This window comes from Pan paniscus, chromosome 14 (genome assembly GCF_029289425.2).
Source record: "Pan paniscus chromosome 14, NHGRI_mPanPan1-v2.0_pri, whole genome shotgun sequence".
NCBI classification, from domain to species: Eukaryota; Metazoa; Chordata; class Mammalia; order Primates; family Hominidae; genus Pan; species Pan paniscus.
In genome coordinates, this window is record NC_073263.2 from 33,477,290 (window position 1) to 33,497,572 (window position 20,283).

The window sequence follows — 20,283 nt, forward strand, 5'->3', positions numbered from 1 at the left end:
TAATATAAATCATATTGAAAAGAGCATCTTATTTCTACTTTTAAGCTAATAGGAAGCCACTGCTTTCTGTATTGTTGAGTCAAGTTTTGGAAGAAAAATGGAACCACTCATTGTGCTAGACAAATGCTTTATTCTAGGCTACTTTTTCTTCCAAGGAAGATGAGCATTTGAAAAGTAATTATCTATCCATTCATTCTGCCAACCAACATTTAGTGAACATCCACTATTATCCTTTCATGCAAACTTTCTTCTTCCATACTCTACCTTCTTCCTCCACTTTGCTCCTAAAAAGTCCAAACTACCAGAAAAATGTAGAAGTGGACACCCTGTGTACACACATGGATGATGACAAGGTAAATTGGAACAATATTTTAAGAAAACAGTATGCCTCTGTCAATCAAGCACAAAAGTATTATGCCAGTTGGTCCAGGAATCTCACCTCCTTGGAAACTATGTGGAGAAAATAATTCAGCCAAAGAAAAAAGCTGCTTGTATTAAGATATTTATTGTGGAATTATTTATAAGAATAAATTGGAAACAAATTATATGTCCAATGCTAAATAATAATTAAGAATGACAATCCCATTTATTAATTCTACATAACATTATGCAGCTATTTATAATGTTTACAGTCTTCTTAGAAATCTGAACAAAATTTATGATCTCATAAATAAGGTAGTTTGCAAGAATTCACCAGTTCTATGTTTATAGCTATGCAAAGAATAAGTATAAAATAGGAAAATGACTGAGAAAGAGCAAACAAAACTGAAAATAATTGTGTTAGAAGAGTGGAATATTCTTTTTTCAGTCTTCAACAACGCATTTTGATATTCTTTTATGATATATTAAATGTGAACACCACAAAGAATTGTTCTGTATGTAGTCAAAATCCAAGATGGCACCTTCCAAACTCCAAATAAAAAGCCTTCCTTGCTTTTAGAATTCAAGTAATCTTAGAGCAATAAATAGTTGTTTCTCCATGTCTTATCTTCCTTGTTTTCTATTGTGAGAGGCATTTACAAGTATATTGAATTTCTCTTGCTTATGAATTCAACTGCTGCTGCTTTTCAACAAACAGCCTTAATCCTTTGTTTGGCTGTCATAGTTGCTACTGCAGGAATTATGATGCTGCCAACAGAGAATTCAGGAGATAAAATGAAGAGGTTTGTAAATGCCAGTACACTTGCACCCTTTTCTTGATATTACCAACTGTACATATGTGTATATCTCTTTCTATATATTTGTCCTATTAAACTCCAACCTTGTTCAGTGCATGGACCATAAGGTTTATTTAATCTGAAAACATGCTTTGCATGCTATAATTATTATTACAGAAGAAAATAAATGTACTCACTAATCAGAATATCCACTAGCAATGAAGAAGGAAAATGCTGCCGTCCTTGGGGGTAGATTTCTATAATGTTCCTCATGCCCATGCCAGAATTTTGTTTTCTTTTTCTTTCAACTTCCTAGACCCTAATTTCCAATGTCAGAATAGTTTCCCAGTCAGAATTGGGTAGGAGAGATGGAAGTCTGTGCTGGCTGCTTTTATAAATATTATGTGGTTGTTATTTTAGTGTGATTAAAAAAGAAAACAATGATTAAAATTATTCATAATGATTCATATTAACATTGTGAGGCAATAATTATATTTCTATATTTCTATATATATAGATTTTGAGAGAGAGTCTCACTCTGTCACTCAGGCTGGAGTGCAGCGGTGCGATCTCGGCTCATTGCAACCTCTGCCTCTGGGGTTCAAGTGATTCTCAAGCCTCAGCCTCCCAAGTAGTTGGGACTATAGGCGCACTCCACCACACCTGGCTAATTCTGTATTTTTGGTAGAGATGGGGGTTTTGCCATGTTGGCCAGGCTGATCTCAAACTCTTGACCTCAGGTGATCCACCAGCCTCAGCCACCCAAACTGCTGGGATTATAGGGGTGAGCCACCATACCCAGCTGGGAATAGCTATATTTCTAAATGACAGAGCTTCATTAGGGTTAGACATTTGTGAGGAACATGCTTGCTTGCTGGAGATGCTTGGGTTGCAGGTGCCTGCCATTTGCATGTTGTATAGTGCACATCTGACCTTTGGAGCCACTCTTACCATCTGCCATAAACTGAAAGGTGCAATTTCCAAAACTGTTTTCCTTAAGACCCAGGATCTGAAAAAGATTATTTGAAAATCCCCTTAGAGATGGAAAGAAAGAAAACAAGAAAGCAATGGTCCTTTTGCTTGTATATTATTCTATTCAACCTTCACTTTAGATAAAAATCACTGTAGGCCTTTGGTGACAGAAACAGATGTCTCAAAGAGGACTGGATCACACAAAGTCAGATTTCACCTGGGTAGAAAGCATTCTGCATTGACAACCATCTGGGTTTCAACTAGATGAAATGTGATGATGCAGAATATTGTCTCATGATACTTATGGATGTTTGGCTAATAGCACCAGTGATGACTGACCAAGGCCACTCACAGGGAGCAGCTGCACAAATGTATGTACATAGATGTCTGTGTGTCTGTGTATATGTAGGCATGTGTGTATATATAAGCATGGGCATGTTTATATGCATGTTTATATGCATATACACATAGGTGTGTATGTGTGTACATATGAGTATGCATGTACATGCACATATATACATGTATGCGTATGTATATGTGTGTATATATGCGTGGATGCATGTGTATGTATGTGCATTAAATGTTTTTAATTACATTTGCCAAATACATTTTTGGTTTATATAACTTCCCACATTTCCAAGGTTACTGACATAATTTAACACCCAACATATGTCAGAGTTGTTATTTTGACTTTTTTAAAATTAAAGATGCAATTTCTAAATGAGTGCAGGAGACTTCAGAAATATTACTGTGCTAAATTTCAAGCTCCTGAAACTTTAAAACTCAGAAAAGAAGGGTGAGATCTTAGACATAAGCTCCTGTTTTCATTTGCTTAAAATGCGAATGGATTGCAAGACATCCAGGATCCACATTTCCCCAGTAAAGGCCTTGAGTCGTAAGACACTATCACAGGCAAAGGCAGTTTCCCTGCCAGCCCCCTCATTTCACAGAATGCAAGTGTAGCCCTTGTGTAGGTAAGCGAGTCCAGAGTGTCCTGGCTTCTTGTGGGCCTCTTTATTGCAAACAGAGTAGACTTTTAAATAAGCCAGAGCCTTAGTTTCCAGAAAGATAATCCGAGGCATGGAAAGGATGGTTAGTCTGATGAGCTAATTTTAGGACCTGGAATCTCAGCAGCATCCTTTTAATATTGCAGCACACGCTGCTGTTTCCAGGGCCTCTTCAGGATCTCCCTTAAATAAATTAGGATCTAAAGAGCCCTCCTGCTTCCTTAGAGTTAAGCTAATGCTGCCAGCAGTGCCATTTTGGTTCCTTAGTTGCTCTCTGTAGGCCTCATAAAGCCCTTTCTCAACCCTCCACATGCTGGGCAAAGCACAACCTGGTGGTCGTGGCTCAGACACCATTTAATTTCCTTCTCAAACCATCTTGTTTTATGTAAGTTGACCTTTTCATGACTGTAAAATTTCCTCATTAGAAAATGACAGGCTCTCTGGGATTGCAAACCTTTCCTGATAACACTCTGTATAAAGGTGTCTGTGAAAGATTTTTCTCACTTAAAAATGAAAAGAGACCCTTTCATCTACTCCACTAGCAGCTTTCAGAGCACACAGACAATCCACTTGAATTTTGTTTAAAAAAAAAAAAAAAAGAAAACCTTCACTTGTTGGGGCAGCCAGTAAAGGGGTGTCAGAGATGAATCTGAAGGATCTGGTTTTAAGAAACTCAGAATCATTATCCACTTCATTTTCAGAGTACCCATTCTCTGTTAAGTATGTAACAGATGCCATTGCTAGAATTTCCTACAGCTCTACAGGGGTTCCTATTACAGTTGAGGAAACTTGGATTCAGAAAGGTCCAGAGGCCTGCCCAAGGTCATTGAGCAGGAGAGTGACAGAGCTAGTGCTTCAACCTAGGTCCTTGTGGCTCTGTTCTTTCCACTGCATCATTCTGCCTCTCAAGGCAATACTTTCTCAAAAAAATAAATTTCAGACAGACATGCTGCAGATGCCTTAGTTTGCATGGAATACACACTATTAACAACAGTTACTGGATTGGAGAATTACTAGGGTTTCTGACCTCAGCAACTGGAGTACCTTCGCTACAGTACCAGTCCTGAGCCAGGCTGCTAGGATTCAAACCCTTTCATGGCCCCTGGCTGGCTGTGGCATTCAGGGTTGTCAGTTCTCTGGAGTGAGGTCTCTTGAGCAGAAACATGAGCACATGTAACATAATACCTTCCTCACAGCATTGTTGTAAGGAGTAAATGAGAGAATGCTTGCAAAATGCTGTTGGGTAATTAATACAAAGTAGCTGTTATTATTACCAAAATGACATAGAAATGTTGCTGCCTCCCTGCCCATAGGAAAAAACTGGGGGAGCAAATCAACTTGTGACTTGCAAGAAACCTCAAATAATAGCACCAAATGAAGGCTGATGTACACAATTTGCCAACAGTGGAGGGCATTGCGACAAAAACCGCCCGACAGGAAGGCCGAGGCTGTCACATCCCATTACTCCGGAGCTGTGACTTCATGCTGACTCAGCCAAAGGCAGGCAGTAATCACAGCCAAGTTTATATGCTCAGAATTGATGTGGCCATATTTCCACATTCTCAAAAGCAAAGCCAAGAGAAAACGGCGATCAGAAAGTTTTTATGGGCCTCATCATGAAATGGTGACAGCTCCAGCTTATTGATTTGCCTTTAGTTAACCTCTGTAATTCGAAGTGATCACCCTGCCAAAAATGAAGGTTTATCAAGGGAATCCTTTTTACCTTTTGGTCTTTTTGGAACAAAGACCTTATCCGTTCTTCTTTATTCTATAGAGAGTAATTGATTTGGGTTGATGGTAAGTGTTCAGATGAGATTTCTGGAGGACATTTATCTGAGTCGTCCCAGACAATCAATATTGTTTATGTTAATGATGTTTTTGCCTCACCCATTCAGAAATGCTGCAGTACATTCATGGGCGCAGTCAAAGCAGTGTTTTCAATTATCTTTTTGTATTTCTAATTGGTAGAAATAAATTAGAAGACATGTATTTGACTACTATTCTGCACCAGCAAATCCATTTTTTTAAAATGGTGCTAATTGTGGTTGTCATGGAAACCCTGAAGGTAGTTAGGCTGAATTGCTCAACGTATTTCTTTTTTTCTCTGTAAGTGATTATTTCTTTGGCTGATATTGAAGTTCTTCTAGAAAGCTATTATGCATATGCTCACAAGACATTTACTCTAAGTTAAGATGCTCGATAAATCTGTTACACCAATTATATTTGTACTGTGGTTATGAGAATCAATATGCTTGAGATGTAAACTGATCACCTAGAAAAGTGAATAAACCAGTTGGCTTGTTTTTTTTTTTATTTTCCTGAAAGTAGTGATGTAATGCCTAGATGATTTTCAAAAATATTCTGCTTGCTTTAAACTTTTGGTATTATTTAATGTCTGTGTGTATGCTTTTCAAATGTCATTTTGCTGTAACTTTTCTGAAAAATGTCAAAATTATATTAAAGAGTCATGTCTGCTTCTTGTTAATCCTGTTGGCAGATTTCAGGGGGAAAACAGATATACATGGAGGATATAGGCTGAGGAAGAAAGCCTCTGAGTCTAAATGGTCGTAGATAAAATACTAGATGCATCATTTATTAATTGTGCGTACTTAACCTGGGTTGTAGTCTTCACGTGTAAAATGAGAGTCATAACCTCATTGGGTTGTTTAAAGATGAAGCGTAACTATACATGTCATACTGCTCATATGGTGGCAGGCATATAAAAGATGCCCTAGAAATTTTACTCTTATTCCTGCCTAAGTCTCCCTAATCAACCTTCCCTTCTGCACCCTCTCACAGGGACTCACTCCTGGGTTTCTGGAATTATGTGTTTGGATTGAAGGGAGAGAATGTTTGGCTAGCCGAACCTCAATAAATTTTTAGCATCCTTACAGCATCCCCGTGTTATGGGAAAAAAGCAATGTTCCGGGACAAGCCTGACCTGGAAAGAGAATCTTCACAAGGATTAAAAAAGTTCCATCACAGTAACTTCCAACCAAATACCCTCTCAAGAAATTTATTCTTCCAAAACAAATATCCTGTTGATTGGATGATTGAGTTGGGGTGGGGAGAGAGCTCTTTAGGAGCAATAGTCAATAGTTCACCCTTGCATGTGTGAGTTTTAGAATTTGTAAAACCACACTTTTTTTTTTTTTTTTTTTTTTTTTTTTGCAACAAGGTCCTCACTCTGTCTCTCAGGCTGGAGTGCAGTGGCAGGACCATGGTTCACTGCAGCCTGGACCTCCTAGGCTCAAGTGATCCTCCTGCCTTAGCCTCCTAAGTAGCTGGGACCACAGGTGCATGCCACCACACCCAGCTAATTCTTAAATTTTTTTGTAGAGATTGAGGGGGATGTTGCTATGTTGCCCAGGCTGATGTCAAACTCTTGGTCTCAAAGTGATCCCTCTACCCTGGCCTCCCAAAGTGCTGGGATTACAGGTGTGAGCCACTGCACCCAGCCAACCAAACATTTTTAATGCAATAATAGAGCTACTTTCTCAGCTCATTACAACGGTACAGAATCTTTCTTCTTGGGATCATGAAGTATTGGTAGCATGTCTTTATCTTACTAAATGAGTCTTTATCTTACTAAATCTTCCCTACTACATAGTTGGTTCATATTATGAGTCTTCTTTATTTTAATTAAAGTGAATATAGAGGCAAATTTATGTTTCCAACATACCTCGTATATGCCTCAGTTATAGCACTTACCACGTGGCATTATAATTGTTTGCATGTATTCATCCCCCATAGATTAAACAATTTAGAGATGACTGCATTCTCTGAAACCAAACAAAACTAAAATTTGAAATCTTGAGTATCAAGTAAGTTAGGCTCTTCACTCATTCAGTGATTATTTAATGAGCATCTACTATTTTCCCTGTGCTAGACTAACTGTTGGGAATTCAGGAGTGAATGTGGCAGACATGTTTCCTTCCTCATTAGGGAATGAAACTCACATCTACTATGGCAGCGGCTAAGTGCTGTCAGCAGTGAACTTCCAGCTCTATAGCACTTAGTGGCTCCGTAAGTGGAGCTTGGGACTGCCCAAGAGTCAAGTTAAGTCTTCCTGAAGGCAACGGCTTTGAAGGAGAGAACTGAAGACACACAACTTAGAGGGTTAGGGAGAGTGTTCCAAACCGAGGGAAAAACAAATGTAAATGGACACAGTCAGAGGTCAAAAGACAGTTTCTTGAGTTCCTGTGCCTACATGTTCCTAGGGAAGGGTCTCAACCCCTGCATGAAACATACACTGATGACATGAATTTGCTGTTTTTAAGGAGGAGATTGCATTTGTTACATAAACTGCAGCATCAGCAGCTTGGGATCTGTGTTTCTTAGGCTGAGGTGACACCACTGAGGGTCCCTGATGGTGCAGCCTTTCACGATGACTTTGCAGCAACACAGCACCCTCCCAGTGCACCCTGGAATGGAGCCCTGGGAGGGAACAAAGACACCCTCTGGGGTTTCTTTGAGATTTTTGATTTGCTTATCTGTTCCTCCAGACTTCAAACACATTTTGGTTTCTCAAGGGGTTGCTCATTCAAATGCCAAGTAGACAAGGATTTGAACTAATTATCTAATTTTAAATAAGGTGTAGTAGGGACGTATAGAATTAAGGGAATTATAGGAGACAGCATGGTGTTTGGAGTCCAGTCAGAGAAATCTGGTTTTGCCTCCTGATTCCTTCTCTCAGGTCTAGGTAAACTTCAGCACGTTCTTCTTTCCATCTGTCAGGCAGGGATAGGAACACCTGCCCAGAGGGCTGCTGGAAGATGGAGTGAAAATGACACTTATTACCTGTTTAAAGTGGTGCCTGGCATCATCCACAAGCGAGAATTAGGAAAGAGAGTAATCTTTAGAAGCCTCAGCTTCATTGCTTTTTTTTTTTTTTACTGCTGTATTTTCTTTTCTTTTTTATTTTTTAAAGCAGCTTTATTGGAACATAATTTACATACCATCACATCCATTTTGAGTGTATAATTCAATGAATTTTAGTATATTTAGAGTTGTGTAATCAACACCACAATCTAATTTTAGGACTTTCCCATCATCCTAGAAAGAAAATATTTGAATTTTCTGTGTCTATGAATTCTAAACTATGCTCAGGAAATATCCAATTTAAGGACCCAAGCTAATCATCATGTTTACTTAATAACCACAGGTTGTCATATATCATCATATTGTGATAGTTATCATCAAGAATGTTAACTAAGTATGTTACAACTTTAGATAATTTACTTGTTGATATATTATTAATAAATGTTAAAATGGTCTTTTTTTGGGCAAACAACAGTTAATGATGACTGGTGGTACTTATTCAAATAAATAAAAAAAATCTTGCCATAAAACCTTTGGGAAAAATATGTTTTTTGGTTTGTGCTGTTATGAAAAAGTAGCTAGTCAAATAATCTTGAATATATTACTAGAAACTCATTGGAAAGGGCAGAGTTAAGTAGAGAGGCCATGGGATTAGGCACGAGGGGTCTATAGAGCCAGAGTTCAAACCCAATTCAGCCAGTTATAGGCTGTGGAATATGAAACCAAATGCCTTAACTCTCTGGCCCACAGTCTCTTCATTTGTAAAATAGAGGTAATAGTAGGTGTCTCGTAGGGTTGCAGGAATTAACTTATGATATATGTAAAGCCATTAGTATTGCAGCTGGCATACAGTAAGTGTTCAATAAATGACTGCTGGAATTTTATTGAGTGTAGACTCCCAGGGAATTGATAAAAGGGACCATTTATTGAAGTTTAAGAACACATTAGGAAAAGTAGAGAAAGAGGTTGCTTTCGTCTTAAGTAGGGAATCAAAAAAGCCCCCGCTCTGACTGGAAAATGACAGTTTTTAAAGAACTAAATAATAATAACCCTTGATGTGTATTCTTTGTGACATAGAGATAGAGCTATTGCACTGAAATCTGATTTTGTTCTTTTAGCTATGAGGAGAGGAGATGAGAGAGACCAAAGAGACAGCCGATCTTGCTAGGAGAAAGGCTCCTAGACAGACACCCTGAAGCCTTTCCTTTACTTAGGTTTATTGACACAGGGAGGGGGTCATCCATCTGCAGCTGGGCCCAAAAAATGCCAGGAATAGCCACAAAAGGCTGGAGACCGTGACTGGCAGTTTGAATGTCATCCTTGCTCCTGGCTGTAGTGTGGCTGGTGCATAGTTGGGGGTGAGGATATTAACACGAAAACTAGTGGATTCAGAACAAGTGGGATGGCCTGGTTCCCAGGGGTCTTCAGGCCACATGGTCACTTGCAGAATTGAATGAAGAGGTGATATTGACTGGGGCTGATGCCCTGTGATTCTGGGGATTTTGAACATAGGGCTTGAATAACAACTCAAATTATGGATGGGGTTGTAAATGGGAAAGACAGCCACCGGAGGAGGTGAGGCAGGCTGATGCAATGACGAGAGGCCAGGAACCAGGGTCCGTGGACAGCTGGCTCTATCACTCCTAGTTGGTATTCACAGCCTTTTAAAATCTGAAGGTGCTTTAGTCTTTCCTGGCCCCTTCTACACCAAGGAGAGCTTTCTAAGCCCCAAGGTGTCCCAGGCTGCCAGAGAAAGTTTAGTTCCATGTGTCTGTGGTACACATTAGGAAAAGTAGAGAAAGTCACTTGTGAGACTCCTTGGTTTTCCTTCGGGTTAGAGCTGGAGTTATCTCTGAAGGCTTGATGGAAGCTGATTTCCCAAGATCCAAAAGCTTTTTTTGTCAGGGCTGGCACCAGGGCTCAGCACTTTCTTAGACTTCTGGTTCAGCCCTGACAAGGTTTTGAAAATCAAATTAAAAAGAGACTAAATATAACTTGTAGAAAACCTAGGAGGAAGTGTGCTTACAGACCTAAACTCTAAAAGATGCAATCAAGTCCTCTGAAAACCAGATAATTGACTTTAAAAGACAAGTGTAGATGTATTAGGTGGAAGCATATTAATTCACTTATTCTTTTTTTCACTTATTTATTTTTATACAAACATCACCGGTTTTCTATGAATGGAAGGTGGCAAATTATCTGTGTAAGAAGATTCAGGTATAATCTTCCTTCTCAATGAGTTTCTGTTCTTGATCAGGGTTGGCAAACTATGCCTGGCAGGTCAAATCCTACCTGCTGACTGTGTTTGTAAATTGAGCTTTACTGGAAAACAGCCATGCCCATTTACTTACCGCTATTATAGCTGTTTTCCTGCTATAATGACAAAGTAGAGTAGTTGTAATAGGTATGGTATAGCTTGCAAGGCCTGAAACATTTACTGTTTGGCCCTATATATAAAAAGTTTGCTTCATCAGCAAGATGAACAGATAAAGAAATGATTATATATATATATATATGTAACTATATATACACACCATCATTTATTGATATATATATCAATGTGTGTGTATATATATATAATATATATGTGTATACCATCATTGTGTGTGTGTGTGTGTGTGTGTGTGTGTGTGTGTATATATATATATCAGGGCCTGGGGAGATATATATATATATATATATATATATATATATATATATATATATATCAGGGCCTGGGGATTGAGGGGAAAATGGGGAGATGTTGTTCAGAGAGTACAAACTTTTATTTATAAGTTTTGTAGATCTAATATATAGAATGGTGACTATAGTTAACAATACTGTATTGTATACTTAAAATTTGCTAAGAAATTAGATCTTAAATGTTCCCACCAAAAGACAAAAGCCAAAAAAATAACTAGGTGAGATGATAGATGTGTTAACTAACTTAATCATGGGTGAGGTGATAAATGTGTTAACTAACTTAATTGTGGTAATCATTTCACTATATATATACTATATATAGTGTACATATATATACACATATATAGTGTACATATATACACATATATAGTGTACTATATATATACATATATGGTGTACATATATACACATATAGTGTACTATATATACATGCATATATAGTGTACATATATACATGCATATATAGTGTACTATATACATACACATATATAGTGTACTATATACATACATATATAGTGTACTGTATACATACATATATAGTGTACTATATACATACATATATAGTGTACTATATACACACATATAGTGTACTATATACATACATATATAGTGTACTATATACATACATATATAGTGTACTGTATACATACATATATAGTGTACTGTATACATACATATATAGTGTACTGTATACATACATATATAGTGTACTATATACATACATATATAGTGTACTATATACATACATATATAGTGTACTATATACACATACATATATAGTGTACTATATACATACATATATAGTGTACTATATACATACATATAGTGTACTATATACATACATATATAGTGTACTATATACATACATATATATGTATATGTATATAGTGAAATGATTACAAATAAGTTAGTGTGTGTATATATATACACACACACACACATACATACACACACACACACACACATATACGTATATATGTATGTATGTCAGTAGGGTGGAAATAGAAAATGATGATGTGGCATTTTAGGCCAAGAAAGAGACTATGGAATGAACCCCCCCACCAACCACCACCACATATCTCCTGAAATCCTGAAGTGACATGAGACTGCAGAGTGTCTGACATTGTTGTATCAATATCAAATAAGAATGTAAAGACTAATCTCTAAGCCAAAGGTTTTATTTGGGAATACACAAATGATAGAATTGCAATTTGGGATGTCCAACAATGATAGACTGGATTAGGAAAATGTGGCACATATACACCATGGAATACTATGCAGCCATAAAAAATGATGAATTCTTGTCCTTTGTAGGGACATGGATGAAATTGGAAATCATCATTCTCAGTAAACTATCGCAAGAACAAAAAACCAGACACCGCATATTCTCACTCATAGGTGGGAATTGAACAATGAGAACACATGGACACAGGAAGGGGAACATCACACTCTGGGGACTGTTGTGGGGTGGGGGGAGGGGGGAGGGATAGCATTGGGAGATATACCTAATGCTACATGACGAGTTAGTGGGTGCAGCGCACCAGCATGGCACATGTATACATATGTAACTAACCTGCACATTGTGCACATGTACCCTAAAACTTAAAGTATAATAATAATAAATAAATAAATTAAAAAAAAATACCCTAGCACACGTTCGTCATAACAAATGTCGGTTGTAATTGGAAATCCACATTAAATTTGAATATTCCCCAATAGTTTAAAAAGTAATTATAAATATTCTTATCTAGCTACATGTATTTGTTTATGTATTAGCCCATTCCCAGCAGATTTTATTTCATTCTTTCACAGTAAACAAATTCAGGGAATTTTTACTGTAAGTTTTACTTTAGTTCAAATCCAATAAGTTTTACTGTAGTTTTCATGTTAATGGTTTATATGGGTTAAAACTTGTACCCTCATTCTTAATTTTGTGGTACTCTATAGTCACCATATGAAAGAAATAAAGTTACTTTTGGGGAAATGACTTGAATAAGGTCAAATGAGATCTGCAACTGTGGGATACACTTTTGTCAACATTTTAAAAGGCCAACCAGGCTTTGGTCATTGTACATTGATATGGTATAGGCCTATGCTTTGATTATATTCATTTCAAAGCTCTGTATTAATTAGGAAATAATGGCTCATTCTGAGAGGAAATGATTATATTTGATTTTGAGAATTTTGCATTTGAGCTGATAAAATGAGATACACCAGAAAAAAGTGAAAACATGACAATTAAGCTTCAGTGAAAGTGAAGTATAGGAAAGTTTTAAATATTTTGATAATTAATAGATTATATATCATATCAATATATTATATATTCCTCCCTGACCTCATTCTTGAAATCTCACCCAATCCTTGACCTTCCCTGGCAAAGATCAAAATTGAGAAAAAGATCGGGAGTGGGGTAAGTCTCAGGAATAAAATAAGAGGGCACCTGATGTTCACATTGCTTGGTAATGAAAAATAATAAAGGCTTTTTAAAGCAGTTTAAAAAAAAAAAAAGATTTGCAATTTGGGGCACATGCCCAGACCTGGATGGCCTCTCATAAGTCCTAAGACCAAAGGGAAAGTTAGGGTTTTATTGGGGGAAAGAGGGGGTTATGCAAGTTGTTTTGAAAGAAAATTCATTGGTTCTGGTGATGTCTTCCAGGAGCTGGTGAGCTCTGATTGGTGAGTGGCGGCATTGCTAGGTAAAACTTGTCATCTTAAAGTCACAGCAGGCTGTTTTCTTGGAAGGGGCTTGCACAACAGTGGATCTGGTGAGTGTTTTTGTTTAAGAGGCCAACTCTCCTTGTGCTGTTGTCCATGTGTGACTCATGTAGCAATTAAGGCTTGGAAAAGTTTCTTGTAGCAGTTTTTGTTATTGGGCCAGCCCTGTGTGAGAGCCCTCCCATCATGGCCCTGGCTCCATTTTGCCAGGGTTTGACACGAGTGACTCCATTTTGATTCTGACAACTTTCACAGCTGCAACTCTTGTAAATTCAGAAGAGGCTGAGGGTGAGCTATGGAACTGGAGAGGCCTGGTGTGTGGGTAACTTCTGTGGTCCTGCCTGGAACAAAGGCCACTGAGTGAAAAATAGGTTGATTTACATCAGCAGTGGGTGGCCCTATAATACCAAGGAGGAGTTTCAGATGAGAAAGACCAATATGACAGTAGAATAGAAGCTCTAGGGACTTAATTCAGCAGTAAGAACAGCAGCTAACATTCTCATAACATCTACCATGGGCAAGGCACGGTTAACATCTAATAACTCATTTAGTCTTCCAAACAGCCCTGTAAGGTGGGTGACAATTATTATCATTTCCATTTGACAGAGGGTGAATCTGAAGAAAGAGAAGTAAAATAATTTGTTCAAATTTCCACCGCAGTGAAGTGACTGCTGGTATTTGAATGCAGGCAGTGTCAGGATCGTGGGCTTACCTAGTATTCCCAACCACTTCTCTCAGGAAAAGGATGAGGAGACAAGATTGAGTAGGTATCCAAGAAAGACCGAGTCAATCATGAAAGTGACTCAGTAGCAGAAATGACAACTTGAGATGCAAGTACTACACAAAAATAGGGACGTACACTTATGTACTTATGCAGTTATATCCATGGTTGTAAAGGTTGATACCTGCTACAAATGTGAGTCCTAAATTTTCCAATCAAGTTGTATAGTGATGGCAGGATTGCTCACCTCTCATAAACCAGAAGTCAGAGGCTTAGAGAGAGTTCACTCGGAGGAAATACCATGCTCTGAGCTTGATATTCACGGGTATACACAAATTGGGCATGTTGAGGTGAGTTAAATATGCTGCTTGTTAAATTAAAGGTGTTCACCGTGCCTTATTACATTGATCAGCTCACCTTGCCTCTTCCCAACTCTAACTTTAGAAGAGGCTGCATAGGTGGATGTGTGCTAGATTACTGAATATACTTTCTCTGGTGTTTGCTTTACATCTTATCCACATCCTTAATACAAGTCCAATAGCAACTTGCCTGTGTTTAAACCTGTACAGTGTTGATCAGTTGCACGCCATTCAGTGAACTAGGCAGGTATATGTCTGTTACAGCAAATACTGCATTTGAATGAAGAGAACCAGTGTCTGGGGGGGAAGTGAAAACTATCTGAAATGGGTTAGTTGCCCTAGAAAATAGAATTGGGATTCTTTGTAGAAGAATATGCCCACCTTTGGCCCTGATCTGGGATTCCATTTAAAACAATTTTTTTCTACAGTATTATGCCAAAAAGTTTCAAAATCTATTTGGCCTTTGCCCGTTCTAAAATGGACAAATAATTTTTTTCTTTTTTTTCAGATTTTATTTGAAACCATAGATTAAAAGGATTTAAAGGAGGGCTACCTAGTTGTTCGTAAAATATGTTACTACCTTTTATCTTTTTGATACTGTAAATTTACCACGAAAGGTAAAGGAAGTCTGACAGACATTCCCAGTCATGAGGAAATTATCCTAGAGAGTTGATGAGGTGGCAAAAGAAGACATTGCTATCATGGCTCACAGAATATTGCCAGAGTAGTTGATGGATCTTCTTTTCCAACCACAGCCAGTACACTTGTGGGCTTTAAAAAAATTTAATTGTAGGTAATAGAAGAGTTTTGCCATCTAAATACATCGCTGACTTCATATTGCAAGTCAATGGAAAAACTATACTTTCTTTATAGAGATTTAATTAACACTAAATTTAATGGAATAATTGTGTTGATAAAGCTTACTAAAGGTTATTGAGATTTATAGATATTAAGAAAGAACATACAACTTCATATAGCTCCCAAATATTTCAAATGTGATATTCATGTAATGTCCTTAGGAATTTCTTTTTCTGGTAAATGTCATGGCATTTTAATTCATTACAAAATATTTTGAAATATTGAAAAATTTTAAACTTACCTGTAATTTTCTCTATAAATGAACACTGCTAACATTTTGGTAGATGCATGTTTATTATATTTTATATAGTTGAACTCATAATATATTTTCAATTCAATATTCTGCATTTTCATAAGTAATTTTCTGAACCTTCCCCTATATTATTATAATTTGACAATTGGATTATTTCCAATTTATGCTATTAGAAATAAAGTTAAGGTAAACATTTTTATGAATCTTTGTGTGTATTTCTGTTCATCTCTTTAGAACAGAGACCTGGAATAAATTCTCGAGTCAGAAAGATTAAGCATTTTAAAGTTCTGAATGTAGCTTGCCAACTTTCCTTTTAAATATTTGTGATAATTTGATACTTATATTTTTAGCATTGAGTGTTACTGTTTTTCCTAATCTCTGACTATTTAATAAATACTGAATTGTATAGCTTTATTTTTCTTTTATTACTAAAGAGACTTAATTCTTTCATCTATTAGCTAATTCATCTATCAGCTTGTATTAGGGTTCTCTAGAGGGACAGAACTAATAGGATAGATGTATATATGAAGGGGAGCTTATTAAGGAGTATTGATTCACACGATCACAAGGTGAAGTCCCGCAATAGGCCATCTGCAAGTTGAGGAGCAAGGAAGCCAGTTGAAGTCCCAAAACCTCAAAAGTAGGGAAGCTGACAGTGCAGCCTTCAGTCTGTGGCCAAAGGCCTGAGAGCCCCTCGGAAACCACTGGTGTGACTCCAAGAGTCCAAATGCTGAAGAACCTAAAGTCTGATATTTGAGGGCAAGGAGCATCTAGCACGGGAGAAAGATGGAGGCTGGAAGACTCAGCAATTCTGCTCTCTCCAACTTCTTCTGCCTGCTTTATACTAGCCAGGCTGGCAGCTGATTAGATGGTGCCCACCCAGATTGAGGATGGGTCTGTCTCTCTCAGGCCACTGACTCAATGTTAATCTCCTTTGGCAACACCCTCTCGGACACACCCAGGAATAATACTTTGCATCCTTCAATCCAATCAAGTTGACACTCAGTATTAGCCATCACATAGCTCTTTTAATCTCCTCTTCTGTGAATTGTCAACTCCTGACCTTCAAACACTTTCCTGTTGATGATCTGGAAGTCTTCTTACTAATTATATGTATCGATGTAATGTACTAATGGTGATAAAATGAACAGCTTGGGGCAAAATTTAGGGATAGATAAACCTCAAGCTTGTTATAATCAGTATGATCCCTGCCTTTCTCTCTTCCTTTAGTTCTTTTGGAAAATGGTCACCATCATTTGGCATAATCTATCATTTCTTAATATATTTCTAAGGCGTCTAGGTGATATATTACATTCTCTCCCTTTTTCTTAGAATTTTTTTTAGTGACAGCTTATGATTGGGGCAAATTTAGAGTTGAAGTGTTTCAATGTGTCTTTACATGATATGTAGGACTTAGATGCTATTAATGTTCTCACCTTTGATTTATGGATCCTGGATCTTGGACATATTGAATTGTAGAAAATTTCCCAGAAAGCAACATAGTGAGAATATCCAGATCAAAATAGAATTTTCAAGAGCTGATGGGATGAAGGGCTGTCAGTGGAAGAAAATGACCACTGGGTGTGAAAATGTTACATGCTGCTCACGATGGCAATGAAAGTAGAGTTGAACCAAGAAGTCATGGATTTAGTTGTAATGTGGATGGTAGTTCGTTTCATCTAAACCAGTGGTTCTCAGACTTTAGCACACAACAGCATTGCCTAGAGGGGCTGTTAAACACAGGAGCGGGTCCCCACCCTGGAGTTTTTGTTTCTGTATAGGTCTGGTGTGGATACCGTGATGCTGATGCTTTTGGTCTGGAGACAACACCTTGAGACCACTGATCTAAGCCATCTGGGGGCTGAGCGTGAGACAAGATATTACCTTTTTCCATGGTGTAGACTCATATCATGAGATGTGTAAATTCTAAAATCTTGCGAACAGGAGACCAAAATTACTGTCACAGTGTGGGGGTCCAACAAAGATATAATGTTACCTCCAGGGGGTGCCATTTCCTTGTGAATGACTGCCTTAGAAGTTGTGTTGTGTATAAGGTACATGACCATACAGAGGCCCTGAAGTCTGGTAGTGGAAATACATTTTCCTTTGTGATATCTGACGTTACTTTTAAACATGGAAAGTCCTCCTCCCTTTCCTCTAAGAGTCTCCTACCTGCAATCTAAAGATCAAATTTATAGTCACCTATGTTTGCTTTTTTTAATGAATTCTTTTTAACACCTTCATTATAAAGTCAAATTCTGTTCATGTATTCTGTGAGGTGATGATTAAAACAGCATATTATTTTCCTAAGTGACAATTTTCTCCATACTTTTTGATTACACATTTGTTTTTCATTCACTGATGGTGGAATCTTTCTCATATGTTGTGTGTGTGTGTTTGTATTCTGAGACTATTTATATTGCCTTTGTTGTGCTAGTTCATTAATTCTACAAATGCTTACTATGTTCCAAGCACTGCGGAGATATCAGTATGAATGAAACAGTCATGAATAAAACACATGTGGACTCTGCCAGCATGAAATTTACCATCTCAATAGTCTGTTCCATTGTTCATCTGTCTATTCTAGCTCAAGCATCACATTAGTTTTAATTGTCGTAGCTAAAGAACACATTTTAATTTGCTGTAGAGAAATTATTCCTTAATGCCATTAAAAAATGTTAGTAATTTTTGTCTATTTATTCTTCTTAATATACCTTGGAATAATTTTTTCAGAAATTCAAAAAGGGGAAGAAAACTCTTTGTGACTTTCATTGGAATTGTCTTGCAGTATATTTTTGGGAAGAATTGATATCTTTTATAAAACAGTTTTCCCTCCCAAACCATTTTTGTATGCCTTTATTTATTGGGATCTTCTTTCATATCTCTGTATTATAAAATAACATGCAAGTACTAAAATGTGTTAGTCTGCTGAATTTTTTGGAATGCTTTTTATCAGCAATATGAGAAATTCCATGAAACTGTAGAACTGGGCCCACAAGGAAGGAATGAGGATTGAGGTTATCAAACAGAGAAGGGAAAGTACAGAGAAAGAATTACTCTAAAGCAAAAACAGTAGGAAAATTTTTATGTTATCAAGATAGTCATGTAAAATAATGCATGGTCCACATGCATAAACCACATCCAATGCTAGTCTATGTATTTTTTCTTGAAATGTCTGTTTCTCTTGCGAAGTATATTGCCATATAAATTTTAAACAGTGCGGACATCAGTCTCTGAGCAATATTCCTGACATTGTGACAACAACGACTGGCTTTTGCTGTGCATGTTTGCAAACATTGGTTGAGACTTGTAGGCTGACAGCCTAAATGGACAATATGTCCATAATCTGCATGCCAACTGGCACATGCTGATAACATCTGACAGGCCTCTCTTGTCAAAGCTTTTGAACACCTAATAAATACAATTGTACCCCCTTTACCCTTTGAAAAATCTGAGATACTGGTTTTTCCCTTTGAGTTACAGATGGTGATATCATAAGAGCTTTGAGACAGCTGCTCAGCCTCATTGATGCAAATGCTTATGGCAAACAATACATTCTTCAGATCTGTGGTCGTCTTTCTTTTTTCTTTTCCTGCTTGCTAATGCCGAGCTGATGATGCAGAATATGGACCTCAATTGCAATTTTAGTATTAGAGGTCAGAAAACACATAGAGATCTGGGTGAACAAAGAATGTGCAATAACCACATTTTACCTGTCCTACATTGTTTGGGAATGAGCTCCTATTGTGTTGAAATGAACTGCTGGTCAGTGCTGTGGAAACAATTTATCCCAAGAACTTATTATTGGCTTAGTGATTGCTTTTTGTTATCATGGGTTCTATAGCCACTGCTATGATTGGGTTAGATGATCATTTCCTTTAACTGTGATGTTTTAAGAAACCCTAGCTTAGGTGAATATAATTGTTACCATTTATAATAGTAGGTTAGATTCTCATCTTCTCTGTCTCCGTGTAACAAAGATAATAAATCAACGAGATGATAAAATTTAATAATGTACAAAATATTTCATTGTTAGCGATGCATTTTCAAATGATGTCCTATGAAATTGAAAATAAGAAGGGAGAAACTTTTTTTCCCCTCTCCTATTAAGGATCACTGACCGGCTTGGAAAAAAAAAAATCCCAAGTCATGTAAAAGGAAAATAATTTGTTTGCATTTATATTTTTATTAAAAGAGAAAGAAATATAAACAGCTAAAGATATTCTTTTAAAGTTAAAATTTGGGGTTTTAAAGTTTCATTGGCTAACTACGTTAAATTAAGAGAAATATGTAATTTAATGTGAGAGTAACAGGAGACTGCAGGATTGGGGGAGGGAGATGAATGGTATGGGGGAGGGCGAGACTGGCAGACAGAGACTGCAGGGAAACTAGAGGAGAGAGGAGAAGGTGGTGGGGAAAAAAAGGGAAATGAAAGAAAGGAAAGAGAAATTAAATGTTTAATAATAGAGCCAAAGGACAAAGAAAAGGGCATGTAGGAGGATGGCGTGAGCTCAGGAGTTTGAGCTTGAGCTCAGGAGTATGTCAGCCTGGGCAACATAGCAAGACCTCATCTCTACTAAAAGAAAAAAAAAAAAAGCTGGGTGCAATGGTGAGCACTTACAGTTCCAGCTACTTGGGAGTCTGAGGTGGGAGGATGGCTTGATTCTTGGAGGTTGAGTCTGCAGTGAGATGAGATTGTGCCACTGCACTCCAGCCTGGGTGACAAAGTGAGACCCTG

General features: G+C 37.4%; 1 protein-coding gene across 5 annotated transcripts in view; it reads left to right on the forward strand.

Annotated features, from left to right (window-relative positions):
- Positions 1-20,283, forward strand: part of RFC3 (replication factor C subunit 3) — a 212,904-nt gene that overhangs the window by 96,501 nt on the left and 96,120 nt on the right. The window contains exon 10 of one of the 5 annotated variants that reach the window (XM_063595705.1): positions 4,450-5,610. The exons of the other annotated variants lie outside the window; for them this stretch is intronic. The gene's annotated coding sequence lies outside the window, so the exon portion shown is untranslated. Of the gene's footprint in view, positions 1-4,449; positions 5,611-20,283 lie in introns of those variants that run through there. 5 annotated transcript variants of the gene reach the window in all.